Genomic DNA, 20,201 nt, shown 5'->3' on the forward strand with positions numbered 1-20,201 from the left:
GCTCTTGGTATGGCCCATCACTCATCTGGTACCTGCACAAAGAACCACTTTAGTGTTTATCTGTCTTTTATTCATTTATCACTATTTCATCAGGACCCATCCTCGACACTACCTACTGCAGGTTACTTAATACACAAAGTGGCACAATATCACAGTCATTTGTTGTACAAATTGGTTCAAGTGGCTCTGAGCACTATGGGACTTAACAGCTGAGGTCATCAGTCCCCTAGAACTTAGAACTACTTAAACTGAACTAACCTATGGACATCACACACATCCATGCCCGAGGCAGGATTCGAACCTGCGACCGTAGCGGTCGCGTGGTTCCAGGCTGAAGCGCCTAGAACCGCTCGGCCACTCAGGCCGGCTGGACAAATTGCCTGTACTGGCCAGGATGTAGCAGGAAGTAGCGTCATGAAGTGGCTGGTTATAACCACATTCCAATTCAAACTAATGCACGCTGTATCTCACAGTGGAAAGTGATGTAATACGTTTTCATTATCATCATTCAGTTTAATGTTAATGAGGTGGAAAACGGACTAACATTATGCAAGCAAAATGATTAGGATGAGTAAGTCAGTGGGGTGCAAAGTGCGGCAGGAGTGGAGTGAAATAAATTATGTATGCCAAAAAAGTAGAAACATAGTGTAGACAACAAGCATTCTGCTAACGATATGGATAAATGTCATAATAGGCTGCAATATCTTTGTTATGTACAGTGCAAAGAGATGTTCACTTAATGAAAACTTCCCTTCTGTCACACAAAACTGGACACCTGAGCTAGGAAGGGGTATTTGAGGAAAACTGTTCTGTTCTGTTCCTGTATACGATTTTAAAAGGAGCAAAAAAAAAAAAAACCGAATCGTGTGGGAACCAGTCAGTGTAGTCTAAAAAATGGCATAATATATTTTATTTTTAAGAAAATATGAAGCAGCAGTCACGGTTCATTCAGACTAAAGGTTGATTCATAGATATTATAAAGTGAATGACTTGTCAAAGCCGTAGTGTTATCAAAGAAAAGTTCCATTTAATTCAGCGTGATTATATACAAAATATCTAGCACTGACTAAGAAGAAATGAATGTGAAATCTTAGCCTTGAGCTACAGGTCAGTCCAAAATTCATCAAATTATACCTTTTCGTAGAGTTCAATAAAGCTATTGAGTTACAGGTCAGTCCAAAATTCATCAAATTATACCTTTTCATAGAGTTCAATAAAGCTATAGATAACACAACCATGACACAGAATCCTCTTGTTCAAGATGGCTTTGGATAGTTACATCAATTGTCTTATCCAAATGAGGGGCATTTGAGGCACTCATCCAACAGTAACTGTATTCCAGTCGTTACCCTATGCAACCATGTCACAAATGTGACTCATAATAGCAGGAAGGTGAAATAAGTGCAAGTCCTTGCATCTTTTATGCAGTAATAGTGGGAGTGAAAAGACATGAGAAAAAAATCTTAAGTTAGTGGTTGGACTTTGAATCCACGTGGAACGAACAGAGCACCAATATTAGTTGTACTTATGAAGTAGCTATTTATGTGGCAATGAAATACGACAAAAAATAAATTGATCCAATGCATGATAAAGCCAGAGATAAAATTGAGAGTCCGTTTTCGTTGTTAATTCATTTCTAGACAAGTCTCTTTAGTGCATTCTAGTGCCATATTCTGTGGCCAAACTTGTTAGCATTGTTTCCAGAACATTCCAAGTGTTTTCAGGTGCGTTTGTCTAATGCAGCCAGTTGTCACGTAACACAAATTCTCTGGTGACATGAGATTAACAGAGGCCCTACAAGTTTGCCACAGCAGTATTGTAGGTGCTTCCGTCCAGTAAGTCTAGAATGTCCCCTTTGTATTTGTTGATGAAGCACTGGAATGGACAGATTTGGTAAAAAAGAAGAGAGAAGGACACTTTTGACTTCTACTTTGTTTCAGTCAATACTAATGCCCCACTCTCCTTTTGTATTTACCTTGTCGCCTACCTTTAAAAAAATTACATTTTCCCTCATTATTTTCATTTTAACAGCACCACACTAGATATCTATTTACATAATTTATAGAACGAAAATGTGAATTTGAGAGAATTATTACATACATATTCACCCCAAACTTTAAAGTCCTTCTTATCTTACTTGCTCCACATTTCAGTACTACTCTTCGAACTACAATTTTTGCTGTAAAATACTTCCATGAAACATACTGTTCAAAACTAAAATAGTTACTGAAAACTGAGAAAAAATTTCTTCATATCAGAAGCAGAAACCATGTTTGATCCTTCCACTTGTTCATTAAAATATCTTATTCTGCTATTATAGTTATATTTTTCATCTAGATTTCAATTGTAACATCTGTCTTCTATTTCACTGAAAGCCCTATTTTCTCACTGTGCAAAATTCTTCTTCTCATTTTCTGAATATTCATATGTATCAGACATACTTACATCCTCTCTTAAAAATTCATGAAATTTGTATACAACTTTTTTGTCAAATTCATCACATTTGTGTTCATGGTTTTATACATTACACATTCCTAAAAGATAAATATTTGTTCCCCTAATTCTGCTGAAAAATCCTTTACACTCTTTCTTTACATTTACTACAAGCTTAAAATCAGCCTGTAACCTTTATTTTTTAACATATTCCTTTACAGACTACTTAGGTCAAAACCTTATTCTCCAAATTCTTAAAAATTCTTGCTTGGTTTTCGTCTGTCTATATTTATTACAAATTTTTAAATGGCCTTGCTTTATTTTATGTGACCTTTATTGATTGTAGCACCTTTAAGCATCTTGATTAATGCATTCTTAAAGGTAGGCCTTTGTTTTCCTAATCTCTATACCAAACTTATCTTTACTTTCCAGTTAGTTGCATTTTGAGTTAGATTACATTTTGTGAATTTATATAATTATAAACACTTTCTACATCTATAATGTGACATATTTAGACAAAACCTGTCTCTTAACTGAAAATCGATCACTTTCTTTTAAAACCAATATCTATACTTCATAAAAACTCCATCCAAATAGGCGCTGGAAGCCCCAATGGTACCGACAGAAGACATTTCTTCCTCAGCCACCAGGCATCAGTGGATGCAAATGTAGAGGGGCATCTGGTCATTCACCAATCTCTCAGGTGTTGTCAGTTTTCATGACCAGGTCCACTACTACTAGCTTTTGTTGTTTCAAAGATATTGAAATACATTGTATCATCGGATGCACCTAATTTTTCTGACATCGCAGATGTATTCAGATTTGGATTAATATTTCAGTGTAAAGTATTATAGACTCAAAAAGGTGTAAGAAGCTGTCTTTCAGCTTGTCTAACACTCTATCATTTCTTGGAGCATTGCCTCCTGCATAAAGGCCATGTGAAGAACAGCAGTCCAAATTACCAGCTTCAGGATTAACCCCTTTCTGGTGACACTTCTAATCTGTGTAACTGGACTTGCTCGTACTGTCGGACGCCGACTGCATCGCTTCTCCCTGAGACCTGGCTCACTAGTGTTCAGCCATACAACAAATCCATCTCTCCTCAATACCAGGCCTAGGTGAACGAATAGCTTATGTACATACACAGAACGTTACAATGAATAAAACCAAACCTAACAGTTTCAATCATTACCAGTTAATGAAAACACCTGAAGTAATCTGCCTGTTCCAATCAACATATAGAATAATATAAATGTTGCTGATGGATGATGACATTCAATGCTAAATTACATATAACGTCTGGTATTGTTAAAGTTGATGGAACGCTTTATGTTGTATATGATTGAAAATTTTAAAAAAAAAATGTTATTTATAATTTTGATGCAAATGTTTTTGTTTCCATAATAATAAGGAAATATTCTTCCTAGAACTGAACACTCTTTTACTTCACCAACTGTTGTTTCTACAAATCACTTTGTCAGATTCAGATAAAACATGCTTGTAAGATCATGTCATAGATTATTGTAAGATAACTAAAAAGAAGAGTGCTAGTTCTTTATCCACTATAAATGTTACGAACATTATTTAAAGACTAAGAATGAACTGTCTCGTCCTTCAATTTTGAATGAAAATCATCAGAAATAGCGGTTAAAGATCCCCAGTATAAGATTTGACACATGTTCTGCCGACGGCCATGTCAAAGAGGATTTTAAGGAATTTAAGGGCAACCTCTTGGCCTTGAGGTGGGGAACCGCACTAAAAGGCTTTTGGATATCTGTGAGTGGACTGCTAAGGGGAAGGTAACCATGAGAAAGAGACAGAATGACCAATGAAAGGGTTACACATTAAAATTCAGAACATGGAGTGTCAAATGTTTGAACTTGTTACCGAAGATAGAAAACTTGAAAAGGTAAATGCAAATTCTCACTCTAAATATAATGGGTATCGCTGAACATGACCTCCTCCATTCTGAGAACATCGATCATGGAAAGAAGATAAGGATTTCTTGTAAGAGGAATGTAGGCTAATACCAAAAGCAGCAAATAATGGAATAACAGGAGTAGGATAGTGAAACCTTATGGGACTTAACTGCTAAGGTCATCAGTCCCTAAGCTTACATACTACTTAACCTAAATTATCCTAAGGACAAACACACACACCCATCCCCAGGGAGGACTCGAACCTCCGCCGGGATCAGCCGCACAGTCCATCACTGCAGCGCCTTAGACCACTTGGCTAATCCCGTGCAGCGATTTGTTATCAATAGGAAAGTAGATCAGAGAGGGATTTACTGTGTAGAGTTCAGTGATAGGATCGGTTTAATCAGAATGGTCCTTTACAAAGGAAACCCAGCAGAGTTGCAATAATTTAATCCTTATATCACTGAAAAGATAAGTGAAATACGTGTTAGTGGCAGTGGTGTAGACAATAGTTAAAATTCAACAAAGCTCAACGGTGATATGGAATCCCTATCAAATTCTACACTGAATGTGTAGTGGAGTTAGCCTCTCCTTTGAATATAATCTGTCACAGATTCCTCAAACAAAAAACAACACCCAGTAGTCAGAAGATAGTACACGTCACAAATGTCTACAAGAAGGGTAGCAGAAGTGATACACAAAACAATGGTCCTAATCCTTCACATCGATTTGTTGTAGAATCTTAGAGCATATTCTGATCTCAAACATAATGAGATACGTCAAACAGCATGACCTCCTCCATTCTGAGAACATCGATCATGTGAAACCCAATTCGTACTTCTCTCAAGTGAACCACTGAAAACATTATATCAAGGCAGTCAGGTAGGTGTGTACTATTCCACCGCCTACACCTTTACATCTGTAACCTGTATATGTATGTAGATACCCAACGAAGACTGCTAATTATTATCTGTTATGCAAGGATATTCAATTAACGCTAAATTATGGCCCTACAAATTTAAAACGGTGTCAGGATAGTGACACTGCAATTTATATGGTCAGATAAGACACTTACGTAACGAAAGTGGAAGTTGCCTTAAACTCCATTGTTTATTATTAGGTTTTCGCTTAAGTTTGCAGCGTTTTTCCATAAGTTTAATAAACATAACATATACACTTAAACAGAGACTTTAGTCGTGAATGATATATTCTCTTCCACTATTTACAATACTCTGCCAACGCTGGGAAAGCTTTTCGATTCCGCGACTGTAGAAATTACGTGGTTTTGAGGTGAAGAACTCGTCGAGCCATGTTTGGAGCCCATTTTCATCCAGAAATGAAGATCTTCGGAGGTTGTTCGATAGAGAACGGTGAAGGCAAATATATGAGGACGGAAGATCATATGAATACGGTGGATGCCGAATGGCTTCCTAATTCAAAATTCTGTATAGTGTTATTTGTCAGTTTAGCTGAATGTGGGGAGGCTTTATTATGGGTATAACATCACGCAATCTTCCTGGCCGTTGTTATTGGGCTGCGTCTACAAGAGGTCCAAGTTGCTGATAATTTGTTAATAATAAATGTCATCAGTGATGAAACTTCCTGGCAGATTAAAACTGTGTGCCCCACCGAGACTCGAACTCGGAACCTTTGCCTTTCGCGGGCAAGTGCTCTACCAACTGAGCTACCGAAGCACGACTCACGCCCGGTACTCACAGCTTTACTTCTGCCAGTACCTCGTCTCCTACCTTCCAAACTTAACAGAAGCTCTCCTGCGAACCTTGCAGAACTAGCACTCCTTTCTTTCAGGAGTGCTAGTTCTGCAAGGTTCGCAGGAGAGCTTCTGTTAAGTTTGGAAGGTAGGAGACGAGGTACTGGCAGAAGTAAAGCTGTGAGTACCGGGCGTGAGTCGTGCTTCGGTAGCTCAGTTGGTAGAGCACTTGCCCGCGAAAGGCAAAGGTTCCGAGTTCGAGTCTCGGACGGGCACACAGTTTTAATCTGCCAGGAAGTTTCATATCAGCGCACACTCCGCTGCAGAGTGAAAATCTCATTCTGGAGTCATCAGTGATGGTTACAGCTCAGTGAAGCAATTCGTAGTACAACACACCATCGTCGTTGCAACAGATGCATGACATTATCTTTTGTGGATGCATGCAGATCTTTGTATGGGGAGTTGCTGCTTTCTTTTCCTCATATTAGTAAAAAACAGTATTTGTCGCCATCAGTAATGATACAGGATAGGAATGATTGGTGTTGTTCATGACCCAATTGATGGGGAGCAAGCAGAGATGGACATATGGCCAACCTCTCATTTTTGTGATTTTGGCTTAGAGCATGTGAACCCATAAACCCGATTTTTTAACCTTCCCCATCGCCTGTAAATGTCGCACGATGGAGGAATGCTCACAGCCCATCTTTACATATGTAACCTGTATATGTATGTAGATACCCAATGAAGACTGCTAATTATTAACTATTATGACATGGATCGGTGTGGATTAGTATGTTTAAACGATCTTCTCAAGGACCTAAGGTCTTCCTGAACGTAAAGAGTCACTAAAGTCGAAACGATCTTCCTTAAAACGAGAAAAACATTTTCATGCCATGCACCATCCAGGGTAACTATCCCCATATAAAGCGCAAATGTTACTGTCTGTTTCCGCTGCTGTTACCTCTCTATTGAACTCAAACAGAAGAATATGTCTCGAACGTTCGAGTTTCTCCATTTGGCACTCACTATCTCCAGACAGCGAAATTTAAACTCAAATAGCAACAGCGAACGATAACAAGCAAAAAATGATAATCGATAAATAAAACCATTGCAACCGGATTACCAACATGCAAAACAAAAACGCTACGAATTTATGCAACAACCTTTCATTAGCAAATACCAAATATATTGTGAAAAGGTCAGAAAGAGGTGGTGGTGTACCTGGAGAACATCTGGGAGTACAGCAAAATTCCAGATGGATCACATCATAGTCGGGCAGATATCCCAGAATCACGTATTGCACTGTAAGGCTATGCAGGAGCATATGTAGACTCAGATCACAATTTAGCAAATATGAAGAGAAAGCTGAAGTTTAAGAGACACCAGATAAATCAAAGTACAAAGAAATGGGATAGGAAGTACTAAGGATTGATTAGATGCACTTGAAATTCTCTTTGGATATAAATATTTTGTTCTGAGGTCAGAAAGTATTTCACTTCAAGAGGGATGGACATCTCTAAAGCAGTCAGAGAAGTTGGAAAGAGAAACATAGATACAAATAACGTAACTGCGAAGAACCCTCAGGTTACAGGATAAAAAAAGAAATTCTTCAGTTGATGACGAAAGAAGTACAAAAACTTTCAGGGAAATTCTGGAGCACAGGAGTAGGTATAAATCACATAGGAATGAAATAAATAGGAAGTGCAAAGAAGCTGATGGTGAAATGGCTGCAGGATAAATGTGACAAAATCGAGGAAGAATTGGCTGTTGAAGGGCTTATTCAGCATATGAAAAGGTCAAAACACTCTTTGGTGAAATTAAAAGCAAGGATAGCAACATTACAAGTCCAAAAAGAACTGCTGTGAGTGGACAGGTGAAATGAGTGCAATGAATGCATCTACGAGGGAGCTGAATTCTCAAGTTAGACAAATGGGGAAAAAGTGTGAAGACATAGAGGATCTGGTACTAGACTGAGAAATTAACAGAGCTTTGGAAGACTTGTGACCAAATAAGGTGGAAGCGACAGATAACGTTTCCATGCTAAAGTCATTGGAGGGGGGGGGGGAGGGGGGGGGGAGTGGTAACCTAGCGACTATACAATTTGGTGCAAATAATCTGTAAGTCTGGAGACATACCGTCAGACTTTCAGCAAAATATCCTTTCCACAAATCCTGAAGATACCAATGTCAGGTAAGTATCAGAACTACCACACTATCAGCTTAATGGCGCACGTATCCAAGCTGCTGACGAGAATATTATGCAGAAGAATGGAAAAGAAAATCGAGGAGCTGTTGGATGATGATCAGTTCAGCTTTCAGAAAGGTAAGGACACTAGACAGGCAGTTTAAATCGATAATGGAAGAAAGACTTAAGATAAGTCAAGACATGTTCATAGGATCTTTCAACCTGGAAAAAGTGTTCAACTACACAAAATGGTGCAAAATGTTCGAAATTCTGACAAAAATAGGAGTGAGCAACAGGTAACGATGGATGATGTACAGTTTCTACAATAACCAAGATGCAGCAACAAGAAGGAAGAACAAGAATGGAGCACCCAGATTACAAAGGGCTTAGACAGGGATGTAGACTTCAATGTTACTTTAGAAACGAGAATCTTAAAAGTAACGATTTGTGAACATAAGACAGGAATTTAGGACGACAGAAAAGAGTTATGACATATTCTCACTTTAGGACATATTATAAACTCGGGAAAATTTTCTAAAGTAACAAGACTCTTGCATTTAAGAAGTAGAAATAAAAGATAAAAGGAAAGTACATAGATTTGTATTAGGGATCCCACCACATAGCTATCTAGAGTGTGAGGGTTCAGCAAATCATCAAGTCTCTCACTTGCGAAGTAGCGTCATACATGAACAGTCCACACAGCATTGATCCATACAAATCTATTGCAGCTAGATCTCGAATTGCTTTGGTTACGTTTTACACTGAGGTTTGGTAGCCACTGTCCATGCTGAGCTGCTGATGACAGTCAGCACAATTGCCCAATTTTTGTCATTAAGTTCTCTGCCAGGTTGGACTGTGCATGATACTCTGAGATGTAGACTGGCTTGATTCTTCAGTTCTTTAGTGCATCCAACCACTCTTTTGCCACAAATTGTGAACTATTAGTTGTCATACTGCTCAGTCATTACTTTGACCATTGTTTTTGCAGTAGCTCGCATGATTGGAAAGAGCTTTAGGCTGCAGATTCCTTGACTTGCGCTGTAGTGTGGTGGGGCTTTGGGTTCTGCTAAATAGCCAGGAGTCCATTGCATCAGGTGGCAGCTACATGGGTAGCAGGGTTGTTTGGCGTGGACTGGGAGGTTTGTTAGGTTAAGAGGGTCTTGGGGAAACACGAACAGGTGTTTGATTTGACATCCTGTAAACGGCTTCATTCCCAAAGAGAGTAGCACACATGAAGATGTAAGTCTAGGAACCATTGGTATAACCATTTTAAATAGTTGTAGCTGTATTGGATAAGTACCAGAGCTTCAAGTGCTAATAGAAAGCGCTGATGCTCAAATCGTTACAGGCACTGAAATCTGTCTATAGCTAGAGATAAGTGTAGCCGTAATTTTTGCGAAGGATCTAATGATGTTCAGAAATGATAGGCTAAACACAGTTTGCAGTGGCATGTTTGTTGAAGTTAGAAGTAGCTTATCTTGTAGCGAAATGGAAGTAGATAGTTCCTGTGAGTTTGTACAAGTAGATGTTATTCTTGGCAACCAGAACAAAATAATAATTGGATTTTTTTTACCGACCCCCCCAACTCAGATGATACAATTTCTGAAAGTTTCACAGGAAACTTGGGACGAATTTCAAACACTTGTCTAACTCATGTAACTATAGTTGGCGGTGACTACAATTTATCCTCGATATTTTGGCGAAAATACATGTTTAAATCCGGAGGTGCTAAGCACATCTCTGAAAATTATTTCGAGTAGTTAGTTTATGAGCCAACTTGAACAACAAAAGGATTTAAAACCCACTTGACCTGTTAGCAACAAATAATCCTCAGCTAACAATGAGCATCAAAATGAATACAGTGATTAGTGAACAAAGTGCTGTCGTAGCGAGACTGAATAACGTACCTCCCAAATGATCCAAAAACAAACGAAAAATATACTTGTTCAGAAAATCAGATAAAAACTTGCTTGACGCTTTCCTGAGAGACAGTCGCCATTCCTTCCGAGTTAACAGTGTAAATGTAGCCCAGATGTGGGTTGAATTCAAAGAAATAATATCAACAGCATTGGAGAAATTTATGTCATGTAATTAACAGACGACGAAGCTGATTCCCCTGGGTACACAAAATGGATCAGAACACTTTTGCAGATACATGCTATATTAACAGACGACGAAGCTGATTCCCCTTGGTACACAAAATGGATCAGAACACTTGCAGAAACATGCTAAATTTAAACAAATGTAAAATCACCAAGATTGGCGATTTCTTACAGAAGCTTGAAATGTAGTGCAGACTTCAATGCTAGATGCTTTTATTATAGCTTTCACAACGAAACTGTGTCTCGAAACCCGGCAGAAAATCCAGAGAGATTCTGGTCATATGTAAAGTAGGCTACCTGCAAAACACAAGAAACGCCTTCTCTGCGCGATAGCGATGGATATATTATCGATGACAGTGCTGCTAAAGCCGAATTAATAAACACAGCCTTTCGAAATTCCGTCATCAAAGAAGATTAAGTAATCATTCAAGAATTCGTATCAAGAACAGCTGCCAACATAAGTAGCTTAGGAGAAGGTATCCTCGGAGTAGGAAAGCAACTTAAATCACTTCGTAAAAACAAGTCTTCTGGTCCAGTTTGCATATCAATTAGCTTCCTTTCAGAGTATACTGTTGCAGTAGCTCCATACATGACAAACATATACAACCGTTCACTCGACAAATGATCCATACCCAAAGACTAGAAAGTTTCACAGATCACACCAATATTCAAGAAAGCCAATAAGAGTAATCCACTAAATTACAGGTGCATATAACTGATGTCTACATGTAGCAGGATTTTGGAACATATATTGTGTTCGAAAGTTATGAATTACTTCGAAGAGAACGTTCCATTGACACACAGTCAACACGGATTTAGAAAATATAGTTCTTCTGAAACACATATAGCTCTTTACCCACACAAAGTGTTGAGTGCTATTGACAAGAGATTTCAAGTTGATTCTGTATTTCTAGATTTCCAGGAGGCTTTTGACACTGTACCTGACAATCCGCTTGTAATCAAATTGCATGCTTATGGAATACCGTTTCGGTTAAGCGAATGGTTTCGTGATTTCCTGACAGAGAAGTCACAATCTGAAGTAGCTGACAGAAAGTCATCAAGCAAACAGAACTGATTTATGGTGTTCCCTGAGGTAGTGTTATAGGTCTTCTGCTGTTCCTTATCTACATAAACGATTTAGAAGACAATCTCATTGGCTGTCTTATGTTGTTTGCAGATGATGTCGTCGTTTATCGTCTAGTAAAGTCATCAGAAGATCAAAACAAGTTCCAAAACGGTTTAGAAAAGATATCTGTATGGTGCGAAAATAGACAGTTGACCCTAAATAATGAAAAGGGGTCAGGCATTATATCATCTGGACTAATAACATGACCGAAAAATTTATCTGTCCTCTCCCAAAGACTTATGTTTTTAGATTAACTGTTATTCCACGACTCTACAGCGCTTGCAACTTTTGGACAAGTAGCTAGTGATGCTCCTTCCATGATTTAGCTACTATTGAGCAGGTATTCTACACAGATGGACACCTGTATGAATAAACTGCAACCCAACAAATCGCCAAGTGCCCTAGAAAATGTAGCAGTGGAGACATCTAGCCTGTGTGAATTTGTACTTTTACTGATATACAAAAAGATGGTGTACTTGCAACATGCAGGTGCCAACCTGAACTACCAACAGCTTGATGTCAGGTCGAGACTAATGAGCACCTGTACACCACTGACTCGTAACAGTTCATCACTCAGCTGCAGTTGGTCTTTCTCCTCTACTAAAATCCTAATTAGCTTTTGTAATCTATTATGTCTTTCTGCTTGCCTTGTTTCCGACCTGTGCATACTTTCACTCTCACCAAGTGTTGGTAGATCATATGATAGGCACTTGTACAGGACTTCACGTTTCTATGCCTGTCGGCTAATGCTCACTCCATTAGTACCACTTATTTTCCATCGCAATACACTGAGAGTAGCCCCTACTCTAACTTCAAGCATGTCTGTATGTTTTCTAATCAGTTCCACTCCAGTAATACTGGCACACATAGTCGCAAAATGACAATTATATCATGGCTAAACACACTTTTGCTAACTGCTTATTACCAGCATATTTCATTTTTAGAGATTGGATTCTTCTCCCCAGTGTGTTTACTACCCTCAAATGGGAAAGCAATAACAAAAGTGTTTCATCTTTCCTACTAATTTTACATATCTATAAAACTAAACAAAATTTCGAATTCACTAGCCGCTACTCACAAAAAAGTATTCGTCCCATACCAACAGTTTAGTAGCTCATGGTCTTTTCCACTTTGGCACTGTACTATTTGCGTTATCCTGGTACTTGTAACATAGCTACTCGTTCTCTCCTTACCTTGGTTGACTTGCTGCATATGATGCAATGTTCTCTAGTCCATTGTCATGCGGAAGTGTGTGACTATATGCATTTTCGGTAGTGTTTATGTATTATCTTTCACTTTACTAGCTCCTTTATTGTGTCAGTACCTTCAGTTCTTCTCCACACCGTCTCCCAGGTTGTTAAATCCTGGATTACATACAACTCTATTGCAAGTCATCTGTTAACTCTGTAATACAATACAGGCAAACTAAATAGGGTATAAGTGAGTCACCACTCGACTTCACTACCTAGAAAAGAAAGGGATGCTACTGCTCCTCACATCAGACCACCGAATCCACTACCCTATAATTTGTCAACTGGCGGAAGTTCAGTAAACTTGCTGAAAGGTTATGGTGATTCTTTCGTATTGCGAGGCATAATAAAAACTCACTAACACTTAATTTGAAGAAATTTATTACGATATGCTGATAAAAACAGCTTAGAAATATGAAAACAGGTACACAAATAGCAGCAGACTATCTACACATCTAATCCTAAGGACTCAATGAAATTTTCACTCGTCTTCAACCGTACCCAGCCAGTCTCGTAAAGCACCTAGGGCACATGCCTTCTCTATCAAATCACTCCCAAAGGTGAGGTCCTGCCCACCAGCTTTAGTGAGTAGGTGTTCGCACCATACTTAACTGCGATATTTTAAAATGAGCTTATTGTGGGCACTAGGAATTCTAATTACAGGCTTCACGTTTTGCTAATCACTTTCTGGTTGCCAATATTGTAGTTAGAGAGCCAGTGTTGAGAATGGCAAAAGACAGCATAGATAATAGGAACATTTATATAACAATTAATTCCACCCACCGCCCCACATATGGTTAATCAGCCGGGAAATGCATCTTTTCTACATAAACATTCTACATTTTATAATACTAATAATTCCACCCACTGCCCCACATATGGTGCATCGGCCAGGAAAGAAACTGAGTAAAAGTGAAAGTGATTTTTAAATATTCGGATTCGGGAGTGAAATGCGACACGCAACTGAGTAATAGAACAGTGATAGTGTTACGTGTGCATGTGGACGACGCAATTGGATTAACAACACATCTGGATTGACGGAGCTGGCAATGAGTCTAGCGGCACTGCCGGCATCGTGAGAAGCCAGTTTCGCCTCACCACAGTCGTCCATCGGAGCAACCGGAGCTGCGCCTGCAGTTGTGGGCCACGCAAACACACAGCAGCCGTCGAAATGCCATCTGCAGTTCAACGCGCCACGTCGCATCAGTAATCCTGGTACGCCGCACCAGCAACACCATACGTCGTGCAGAAGGAACTAAGTTAAGTGAAAAGCTGTTAAAAATTTTACTAACCTGCACTACAAAACTGTCGGCGATGGAACTGCCAGAAGAAACCGAGGTTAAACTTAAATCAGAACCTATGTCTGTTGAGGGAACTGTAAATCCAGACAATGGTTCAAGTGTAAATATGAATGAAAATAGTAATGTTAAGGTGAAATATGAAGTATTGTCTCCTGGCAGTAGTGTGAAAAGGGGCAATGATTCAATAATAGAGACCCCTGTAGTAAAGCAGAAATTAGAAATTGTTAATTTATTGGATGATAGTTTATCTGATGAGTTAAAAACGAAGCAGTCATCAGAGATGGTAGAGTTTAAGAAGGTGAAGTTAGATATGACTGATCAATCAGATGTTTCATTTCATTTTGATGATTCTGGTGTTGGAGCTAGTTTTCCGTCACCTGAGTGTGATAAAAAGCCAGCTAGTGAGCAACTCAAAGATACTGGGGCTATTGATTTAAATGTTATATTACAAGCAATACCTACCAGTAATGCTGAATTCAAGTCTGAAATAACTGAGGTCAAAAGCAGTAATGCTGAATTAAAGTATGAGACTGTGGCCAGCGAAACCAATTTTAATAAATGGTTTGAGGCAACGGATAATAAATTATAATCCAATACAGCTGAATTAGAAACTTCCTTCAAGACTGGCTGCAATAAGTTGAAAGAGGATCTGGACAGTTTAAATTATAAAATTGATTACAACCATGAGGATATTAAGAAAAAGGTTGCTCAACAATTTTCTGAAACATATAAAACAGTAAAATCCGAAGTTGCTGAGGTTCGCAGAGACTTCCAAATGGAAGATGCGAAGCTGGAGCACAAGTTAACAGAAAAGATCGAGGCGGAATCTGAACTGTGCTCAGATAGGTTTAAAGATGTTAATATAAAAGTAAACATATGTCAAGCAGAAGTAGACGCAATCAAAACTGATACTACTCATATTGTAGAGTAGATAATGTTGAAATAAGAGTAGAAAATATTAGTACTAACATTGCTAACATTGAGAATAAAGTAGCTTCAGTAACTTCTGGTAATGGTAGTATACAACAAGTTGTAGCTGCAAACGCCGCTTTTATCGAGTGTCTGCAGTTCTTGCGGTTCGATCCAGATAAAAATATCCACCCGCTAGATTTCTGGAACGATTTTGAAGATGTGATTCCACCAACTTGATCTGAACGAGAGAAAATCTCATTTATTAGAAGCCATTTAGCAGGTGACGCCATGCGTTGGTCAGCTGATGTTATGTTGAAGTGTAAAACATTAGCGGAATTTAAAACAGCTTTCATTAATGAGTATTGGTCTAGTAATAAGCAAAATGAAGTGTTGAGGGAATTTTGGAGTGGAAAACGCTTCAATGCAGGCAAGGAATCCATTAAAGAGTTTGCCAGGGCATGGAGCTCACGTTTGTCACATTTGGACGAAAAGCTAAAACCTGAAATGATAATACTGGGTCTTGAAGCCAAACTGACATGGTATTGGCAAACTAGAATTATATCTGCCCCTAGAGACAATCTGGATCGTTTCATTGAATATCTGGAACGTGTAGAGCGTGTTGCTGTCAATGAGGAGCAAGCACATAACAACAGAAATGCTAATAACACTAGTAGTAATTTTAAGAACGAGCAGAATGGCAACGTAAACATCAGAACAGTAGGTGTTCGCCATCCTAAGAGAGGCAGGAATTGGAGAAATAATTATCAGAACCAACAATGGCATCCAAATGATAGTAATTTTGTTCCGAACAAAATTATGCAGGTAAACAACAGTGCGGAAAGCAATGCTGTGCCAGTTAACTATAATGGAAATAAAGGAAACAGTAGTAGGCCGAGGCAGGAAAACTAGTTCCCGACTATGAGGACACTGGCGCTCACCAGGCGGTTATTTTTCTATTTTTCCTAAGCCAGTAGTTACAGTAATTGGTAAGACAGATCAGAATACTCAGACTGAACATGTGGATGAGGGGTCGGTAGCATCTAAGGATACAGCAGAAATATTAGATCACTCACAGTATTTGATAGATACCGTGTTAGAGACGCTTTCTAAGTGGGAAGAGAAAGAGAAGGCGCGGCAGTGTAACAGTAGGGAGGAGCTACAAAATACTGAATTGTCAGGTGAAGAAGCAGGAGAAATTCATGCTTATATTTACGATGAGGGCGATGTGCTCTTATCTAAAGTGCCTGTGCAGGATGTTGATACTGTACTAATAGATTTAGGACAGGAGGTAAGTGAGAATGTAGAAGATAGACTGTTGGGGGTCGATGAACCCAGTAGCTGTGACCAGTTGTCACTTGAGAAGGAACCCGACGATAATAGTGAAAGTGGTTTAGCTGTAACTAGTGTTACGCCCGGTCTGGAGGCGCAGAATCGCTCAGACTACAGTAATTTGGGTCATGTTCATCAAACTAAATGTAATGAAGTCGTGCGGTGTTTCGATTTGAAATTAATAGACCGACTGGAAAAGGCTGCTGAAAATGTAATTCAGGAAACCCCTACACACTTTGACCTAAGTGTAAGTAAGACAGATGTCGATCACTTTAGTTGGAGACAAATCCAAAAGGAACTATTGGATGAGTTTGAGGAACCACCTGTACAACCTACAATAAGTCACCCTATAATAATAGTGAATATGTTGGGTATCAATGTACGTTGTCTCTTAGACAGTGGAAGTGAGGTGAGTGCGATATCTTAGTCCTTTGATGCATTACCTGGTAAAGACAAGCTTACAGTAATGAGGATATCAGGACTAAAAATAATTGGTGCTACTGGCAAGGTGTCAAAAACGGTAAAGCAAGAAGCTTTGCTGCCCTTTGACATTAATGGTAATTTAATTGATCATCCATGCTTAATTGTAAACAATCTCAGTATTGAAGTTTTAATTGGCATATATTTCTTGTCAAAATATCAGAGTGTTGTTGACTTTGAAAGAAGCCAGTTAAAAATGGTCTTGCCGATAACCGGAGTAATTACATTACCTTTTATTGATAAACATGTAGTAACTAATGATGAAACTTGGGAGCTGCCTATACGAGTTCTGAAAAATAGGAGATATTGGGACGAAGGTGTTAATTTTAGTAAAAGTAAGCTAAACACGGAAGAAGAAGAAGAAGCAATTATTTTGGACAAAATAGAAGCTAAATTGCAGGAAATCGATAAAATTTCAGCTAATCAGAAGGAAGAACTGAGACAGGTTTTAAAAAGGCATTGTAAGGTATTTTCAAATCGACCTGGCGTGGTCAAAGGTTATGAATGTCAATTAAAGGTGAAACCTGGCCAAGTGTTTTTCAGGAAGCCATACCAAATACATGTAGCTAGGAAGGAAGCGGTTTGAAAGGAGATCCAGAGAATGCTAGAGTGGGGTGTGATTGAAAAAGTGGTCAGTGAGTACAATAATCCTCTTCCTCTTGTTGTTGTACCAAAAAGAGACAGGAGTGTCAGATCGGTCTTGGACGCTCGTTGGTTGAATGAAATAGTGGTTAGGGAAAGTGATAGACCGCAGAACATGGACGAGTTATTGCAAAAGTTCCAGGGAGTAAAATTCTTAACTTCTATGGACATCACGTGTGGATATTGGAATTTGCCACTGGCGGAAAGTTCAAGGAAGTACACAGCTTTCTTGTACGAAGGAGTTTGTTACCAATACCGTGTGGTACCTTTCGGACTTAATATCTCTGTTTGTGCCTTCTTACGTGTGATGTGCCATGTTTTAGGACCAGCCTTAATTAATAAAATAACAGTCTACGTAGATGATCTGTTAATAGCAACTCCTACCTGGGAAGAACACATAGCTTTATTAGAGGAAGTGTTAGAGGCTATTGAGAGAGGTGGTATGAAACTAAAGATCGAAAAGACAGACTGCGTTAAAGAGGAAATAGGTTTCTTGGGATATATGATAAGTGGAAAAGGTATTCTGCCTGACCCAGGCAAGCTAGCAGTCATTGAAAAATTTGAGGCTCCCAGAAACAAGAAGCAGTTGAGATCGATGTTCGGTCTTTTCGGCTTCTATAGGCGTTTTGTTAGTGATCAGGCTTTTAATGCGCCCTGTCTTCACCTCCTGCTGAAAAAGAATACCCCTTGGGTTTGGACAGCAGAATGTCAACAGGCGTTCGAGGTGCTTAAACAATCTTTAATTAATAGTCCTATTTTACATCATCCTGATTTTGAAAAACCATTCTGTATGTCTGTTGATGCTAGTGGCTATGGTATAGCTGTGGAGGTATTCCAAGTAGAAATAGAGAACGAACAAGAGGTGCACAAGACTATAGCTTTCCCAAGTCTATCTTTACAGGCAGCAGAGAGGAATTATGGCATCTCAGAACTGGAAGCACTGGCAATTGTATTTGGGGTACAGAAATTTGAGCAATATCTATTAGGTCACAAGATAATTGTTTACAGTGACCATAAGGCGTTGACCTTTTTAAAAACCTGTAAGTTGAGGAATGCTCATTTGGTAAGATGGTCATTGTATCTCCAGCAGATTGATCTTGAGGTTAGATATATTCAAGGGAAAGACAATCTGGTAGCTGATGGGTTATCTAGAAGTGCGGAGCTCTGTGATGACGCGGGAATTACAGCAACAGACCTAAGGGAAGTACGAATGTTTGCGTTGCACGAAGTAAAGGAAGAAAGTGCATTAAAGATGGTGATCAAGAACTTGAGATGTGAGCAGAATGCAGATGACCAGCTGAAATTAGTGACGAGCTATTTAGGAAATGCGAACTATCCTAAGGTTTCGCAATACTATTGTCTGCATACAGGTATTCTGTTTAGGAGGAAAAAGGTAGGTGTTTCTAAATGGAAGCTGTGTTTTCCCTCACAACATGTAGACTTACTAATCGACTATGTACACCTGAGGTATGGGCACTACGGTGCAAAGAAGTGCATTGCAAAATTAAAAGAGAAGGTTGTGTTTGACAACATGTACCGCCGTGTTGCCAAGCGTCTAGCATCTTGTGTAGTGTGCCAGAAAGTCCGTGCTGCTAACACCAGAATACAAGGGGATATGCATTCAGTAGAGCCAACTGAAGCCCTAGAATTACTGGCTTGTGATTTGTTTGGCCCTCTTCCTGCTTCGAGAGGTGGTTGCACCCATGTTTTTGTTGTTGTGGATGGATTTAGTACGTATGTTAAGCAATAACCAATTAAAAGAGCAAATGCAAAAACATTGGTAGAAAAGTTGGAGAAAGATTTCTTCGTGAATGTTGGCGTTCCGAAGAATTTGCTGTCAGACGATGGGCCTCAATTTACTTCTGATAGATTTAAAGAATGTCTAGATAAGGCCGGAGTGAAACATCTGAAAATATCTGCGTATTTCCCCCAAGGAAATATGAGTGAACGTATTATGAGAGAATTGAATAGGCTTTGCAGGACGTATTGTGCTTGGAAACACTCAAGTTGTGCAGAGCACATGAAGTATTTTGAGAATGTAATTAACAACTTAAGGTATGATGCAACTGGTTTTGCGCCTTGCGAATTGATGTTTGGCCAAGAACTGCACAATGTGATTGCAGATATGGTAAAATTCCCTATTCTAACGCAAATATCCACAGACGAGAAGAAGTTAAAGGCTAGGGCAAATATAAGAAAAAGAGCATTGGAAAGGAAAAAGCGTCATGACACAAAAGCTGTACCCACCAGTTTTGAAATAGGTCAGTTAGTCCTTGTCAAAACCAAGGAAAAATCAAAGAAAATAAATACAGAAACAAAGAAATTCATGTTCGTATACCAAGGACCTTTCAGGGTCATAGGAAAACCATATGCCAATGCATATAGGCTAGAGTACCCTAAGAGTAAAAAGCTATTAGGTCTCAGGAACGTGATCGACCTAAAGAAGTTCATAGGTAGTGAATGAATTCTGTAGGGAGGAGGTTGTTCTGTAACCTCTACACAGTGTGGCAGCTGTGCAGTCCCAGCTGTGTGAGATCTTCTTTCCATTTCAGGTCTCACTCATTCTTCATCTTTCCTATCTACAAAAATTTCGACCCCTTCTTTCCAATACGAAAATTTTCTGAAACCAATGAATTCTGTAGGGAGGAGGTTGTTCTGTAACCTCTACACAGTGTGGCAGCTGTGCAGTCCCAGCTGGGTGAGATCTTCTTTCCTTTTCAGGTCTCACTCATTCTTCATCTTTCCTATCTACAAAAATTTCGACCCCTTCTTTCCAATACGAAAATTTTCTGAAACCAATGAATTCTGTAGG

At 39.1% G+C, this 20,201-nt stretch overlaps 1 non-coding gene across 1 annotated transcript; it reads right to left on the reverse strand.

Annotated features, from left to right (window-relative positions):
* Nucleotides 1-280: 280 nt before the first annotated feature.
* On the reverse strand, nt 281-364 carry Trnas-gga (transfer RNA serine (anticodon GGA)). The gene is given in 2 exon segments: nt 281-315; nt 325-364. It is a non-coding gene; the product is annotated as a tRNA-Ser (tRNA).
* Nucleotides 365-20,201: the final 19,837 nt, after the last annotated feature.

Source organism: Schistocerca serialis, chromosome 7 (genome assembly GCF_023864345.2).
Source record: "Schistocerca serialis cubense isolate TAMUIC-IGC-003099 chromosome 7, iqSchSeri2.2, whole genome shotgun sequence".
Classification (NCBI taxonomy): domain Eukaryota; kingdom Metazoa; phylum Arthropoda; class Insecta; order Orthoptera; family Acrididae; genus Schistocerca; species Schistocerca serialis.